The sequence below is a fragment of the Cibotium barometz genome, chromosome 26, assembly GCF_041138505.1.
Source record: "Cibotium barometz isolate CiBa-2024 chromosome 26, ASM4113850v1, whole genome shotgun sequence".
Taxonomy (NCBI): Eukaryota; Viridiplantae; Streptophyta; class Polypodiopsida; order Cyatheales; family Cibotiaceae; genus Cibotium; species Cibotium barometz.
In genome coordinates, this window is record NC_141071.1 from 25,258,958 (window position 1) to 25,264,709 (window position 5,752).

The 5,752-nt window shown below is 37.4% G+C and overlaps 1 long non-coding RNA gene across 1 annotated transcript; it reads left to right on the top strand.

The window, feature by feature from the left end:
* The first annotated feature begins 4,411 nt into the window (after positions 1 to 4,411).
* On the top strand, positions 4,412 to 5,413 carry LOC147623809 (uncharacterized). Its single transcript, XR_015269286.1, has 3 exons — positions 4,412 to 4,569; positions 4,940 to 5,042; positions 5,184 to 5,413. It is a non-coding gene; the product is annotated as an uncharacterized LOC147623809 (long non-coding RNA).
* Positions 5,414 to 5,752: the final 339 nt, after the last annotated feature.

Genomic DNA, 5,752 nt, shown 5'->3' on the forward strand with positions numbered 1-5,752 from the left:
TAACCCACCTAGGTGATAGCTTCCACACTTATGTCACTAGCATGATTGGTGAGATTGTGATTGATATGTTGTTGTGTGACAACCACTTTGGAGTCCTAGAGTCATGGCATAGTTATAGCACCAACTCATATAGTCGAGTTCACACTATGGACCGACCATTGTATGTTATTATAGGAGATTACTTTCCCTTATAGTATGTACTATAATCTTTTTGGTTTTATGGTTGTAGAGAAGAGAAGAAGATAGAATAAAATTCAACCATCCATCTTTCTTGTATGTCTTACTCTCTTTTGTGTCTACGTGTGCAAGGAACTCAAGCTCTCTCGAGGCTCTCTCTCTCTCTCTCTCTCTCTCTCTCTCTCTCTCTCTCTCTCGCATTCTCTTTATTATGCACCATTGGGATTGCCATTAATGAACATGCCTCCACGTGTGACAATGCATCTGCCGCAATATTCTTCTTTCCCTTCATATATGAGATCTCTAAGTCATAATTTTGTAAAGTAACCACCCACCTTCTTTGTTTCTGAGAAATATTTGGTTGAGACAAGAAGAATTGGAGTACTCTATGGTCACTTTTGACAAAGAAACATCTCGCATACAAATAATGATGACATTTCTTGATAATATGAAGTATTGCCAACATTTCTTGATCATAGACATGCATAGCCGTCTCCTTATCATTTAGCTTTTAGCTCTCAAATGTAATAACTCCATGTTCTTGGAATAAAACAACTTCAATGCCTCTTTCACATGCATCGTGCCACCCACACTAATATAATGAGGAGACTCCACACAAGATGTCAATGCACAAAGCAATGCTCACCAAGAAGCCAAGATTGATGAATTTTCTCCTAGCTCCAAATGCTACTTACTGAAGCAAGGCTACTTAATCAACCAAAGGATACAATGAACTCCACACAGGTATGATGCTAGTGAACTAATCACTCAAACACCTACACACTCCTTACATAGAGGGAGTTCCCAACAAGGGTAGCTCTGATACCATGTTAAAAGACATGGTGTGACCTTAATGATTGAATGAATCAAGAAATGGAAAGGATCATCACATAGGCAAACTCACACCACTAGAGCAACACATGCCACCACTTAGATAATAATGAAATGTAACCAATAAGCAATAGAGTATACTTAAGGTCACCACAAAGCATCATATAAACACATGCTAATGAAAAATGCAAAGAGGAGATTATTTCCACAAAGCATCACATAAACACATGCTAATGAAAAATGCAATGCTTTGTGTACTTGCATGGGCATTACACTCTCCACTTGGCTCTCTAGTTAGCTCTATAGTGTGAGTAGTATACCCTATTTATATAGGCTCAGGAGAAGGAGGTGCCTAGGGCCCATGAATCTCTCCACCTTCCTTAGATTTCTCACACCAGACTCACCTAAAAGGTGATGCCTCAATCATAGGAAAGTATCTACTAGATCTACACTCAGTTACTCTAGTAAATGAGCTGTCTAACCTTAGACACTCTAAGTTATCACTAAGTAAATCACACTAAGAATGGATGCTAGATCACATATCTTCTAACAAATCCTCACAGGAGGAACTAATCATGCAAGATCAAAAGAGAAAGGAATTGCCAATAAGCGAAGAGACATACATAATAGGAGTGTAGTTAAGAATATGAGAACTAGTTGTAATATCCTTATCACTATACTATCCTTATCACCATATTTATCACTATACTATCACTATACTTAAGATCATGCCTATGCAATCTCTATTGTTGTGTATGAATCAACCAATATTGTGACTCTTGAAAAATTATATAGAAGCAAATAAATTCAATGGTTGGTGGGGGCTTATGATTTTTTTTCTTCAACTAGTTTAGATCCTTCTTTTGGCTCCTCATTTAAAATCCAATATTTGACTAGTCAAATCCAACTCTTATGACTTTGAGGATCAATCGTGTAGTAATGGAAATCTTTAATACTATGGAGAATGCTTTCTTGACCTTATTATGGGATTCACATCCTTTAAGGATTTATCTTGCATCATTACTTTTGCATAATTACTTTATTTTTTTAGAGTTTAATCATTATTATACTATTATATTTGTGTTGGACCCAATACCTATGCATCCATAGGCCAAGGACGTTACCACTCGGGCTAGAGCCCACGGGCATGCACCCACTTGCATGCACCAACATTATTTTTTTATAGTTTAATCTATTTTTGTTGGACCCAATACCTATACATCCATAGGCCAAGGATGTTACCACTCGGACTAGAGTTGCATGCACCAGTATGCATCGTATTTTTAAGGTCTCTTGCATCCCTTTTTTGTTCTTATTTAAAATCTTTTCTTCTACAGTAGTTTAGTAAAAATCCATAAAAGTGTCCTAGGAATATCTTAATGTCTTGTCAATTTCGAAATTTCATAGAATTTGTTAACATATCATATCTTTATTTTATCACACATATTGAAAAAGACTTGACATTTTTACCATAAATACTATCATACATATTGGCAAAAACTTGACATTTTTTGTAAGAATAATTAACATCTCCATCACATCCATTTCATAGACAAATAAAGAATCAAATTTTCATTTTGGATCTTGGTGCTTAAGATGGTGAAATAGAATGGTGTAACCATGATGTATGCTTTTTTCTTCTCATGCTAATAATTTTATGTGGTTTCTTAATTGTGTAGTTTGAGCATAGTTAATAAGGAAATCATCAAATGATTAATTTTCTTCTGAGAGATTTTCCCCCCCCCCTAATGTGCCATGTTTTCAACCGTCACTATAATATTCTTTGTTTAGCATGGTTAACTATGATATATATATATATATATATATGATCATTTTTCCCATGTCAATTATCTTTCTATAATGTTAGAATAATGTAGATTGAGAATAGATAAGGAGATTATGAAATGAAATTTTTATACAAGGGAAACGAATTTATTACAAACCTATGAGAGGACACTTTTATGTCATGTAGGGTTATAAAACTAGTCTTGACATCTTTGGAGCCCCTTTGTCTATGGTTGTTATCGTGATCATAAATATTCCCTCTTGATTGTTCTTTTGTTGTGTCATAAATCACTTGGTATTTGATAGGTTCATTGATCCAAGTGTTCAATCCTTTGATCTTTTCTTTGATCCTGAGAATGTTAATTAACATGTAGCATGCTAATGGCCAAACAAAAGGCTAGAATGGACCCATAAGCACCAATGGGTGGGCAAGGCTTCTCTTCTTCAAGACTATCTTTAAAGGAGCCCATTTTTACAATCCTTGCATATTGGATAATATCACAAGTAGTGCCTTTTGTTTGGGTACTATTATATGGTGAGGCCTTCCACCTGCTACACATGGGTAGTAATGGAGGATAATATCACAAGTAGTGCCTTTTGTTTGGGTACTATTATATGGTGAGGCCTTCCACCTACTACACATGGGTAGTAAGGGAGGAACTCTTAAAACTAGCACACCAAAAGAAGAGACAACACTTTGATCCAACATCACAAAGGAATAACCTGAAGGCTCCCACACACCAACATGATCAAAGAGCAAGAACGTGTGGAAGAACAATGTTAAGAATCTACCTAAAATAAAGTTTGGGCTAACAAACTTCATAATGTTGGGAGGATCATCCACCATGTTAATTTTCTCTCAAAGCCAACCGATTATTTTTTCACTGCTGTTAGGCTTAAGAGGATTGTTGATCAAGAAAAATTGGACTAGAATTTGATTGCGCCCATGGAATTGGCATCCTAGTCCTCTAGAATTTGATTGTGCCCATGGAATTGGCATCCTAGTCCTCTAGAATTGGGTTGGTTTTTCCCTCAACAATGACCATGATGCTCTTGGGTGATTGTTGTAATCACTATTTTTTTTAATGGTAGGCAGCTAATAGGGGCATTAAATGGTAGGTTTTGTGCTCTTTTGTAGAACCAACTTGTGTTAGATGTGAAATAGGTGCTAGATGTGAAATAGGAGCGAATCACTTACTATATGTGCCTCAAACCATGTGGGTGTGTCAAAGCCTATGATAATTGGATTCTTAGGTCAAAGTATACTAAGCTTTACACGTAATTGGCAAAAGAGACCATAGAAGAAGAAAAAGCCTATGATCATAATTGGATTCTTGGGTCAAAGCATACTAAGCTTTACACATATTTGGCAAAAGAGACCGAAGAAAAAGTGCTATAGGGGGGGCATGGAAAGGGGCAAATAGAAAAATGGTAGTGCAAGGGAATAATGAAGTTGACTTGTGTGGACACTTGAGAGGGACGAGGTGGCCGCGTTTACGCGTGAGGGTGGGGAGTGGGAGCCAAGTCACAAGATGGTTAATTAAGGATCAAAGTCTCCATATCCCTATCCCCCACCATGATGTGATTTTATTCTCTCTGCCAACCCTATCTCCTTGTGCTTTGTGTGTATGTCTTTTAACATTGCCAGATTCCTTCGCTAACAAGCCTCAGGTCTCGCGCTTCGCATTTCCATTGCCCTCTGAGCTCCCATCGTAGCCAAAATGACCAGCTACGCCAACCCTAATTCGCAGCAGCCATATGGCTACCCTCCTCCGGGTACTGCTATCTTAACCTATACTCTTAATCATCGCATGGTTTAGCTTAATCTTCATAATTGCGCTCTTCATCACTGCCCGTGCTTAGTGTAATCTTTGTAATCCTATCTAGCACACGCTATTAATTTGTTCCAAATACTAACGGATAATCGTTATTTTTGATAACCCTTGGGTATTTTTGATAACCCTAATTTGATAACCGTATGCCATCTTAACTGGTACTCTTAATCATTGCATGGGTTAACTTAATCATTGCCCGTGCTTGGTGTAATTTACGTAATCCTAAATAACTATCACACGCTCTTAATCTGTTCCAAATTATGAACGGATAACAAATAATAGCACATGGTGTTTTCGATGATTAATCTCAGGCTACCCACAGCAGCAGAATAATTACCAAATGCCTCCTAAAGTGGTGCCCCCTCCACAGTACTACAGCAGCCAATCACGCGACGCGAGCTTCCTCGAAGGCTGGTCGGTATACGTGTGTGTGTGTGTGTGTGTGTGTGTGTGTGTGTGTGTGTGGGGCGTGCTCTTGATGCCATTAATATCATAAAATTAACGCTTAGCTTCATTTTAAGCTTAGCTTTAATCTGTGTATAATTTCTCGTGCAGTTTGGCTGCGCTCTGCTGCTGCTGCCTGCTCGAGACCTGCTGTGGACTGTGTTGAACAAGCACTAAATATTGCTCCGTTTTCTTTACATACGATTGTGTACATGTAAACATCTAGAACCACGTATAACTCATATTCTACTTTTCATGTTGCTCCAAATTAACTATTATGCCAATAAATTAATCATGTTGATTTAATCATATATATATGAATATATATTTTTTGTTTTCACCATTATGAAATAACTAATTTCACTTAGTTTTTAGTAAGTACCCTTTTTTTTTTGCTTGGTGGTATGGATGCCATGCTCTAGGTTTTAGATACATATGGCCAATATGTGTCTCATGCTATGCATCACTAGTTAAATCTTATGCATTCAACAAAGATCATTGTGGTCGGTCGGTTAAGGGATGTGCCTCGGATGAAAGTGGTCCTAGGATCAACCACTACAAGCCACACTTGCTTCTCACTTGCTTGGTGATATTGCCTTAGGGCAAAAATTCCTTCAGTTGTAAAAAAAAATCGCACGCATTCGATGGATGATTTTACATGCCAATCATAATTTATATAA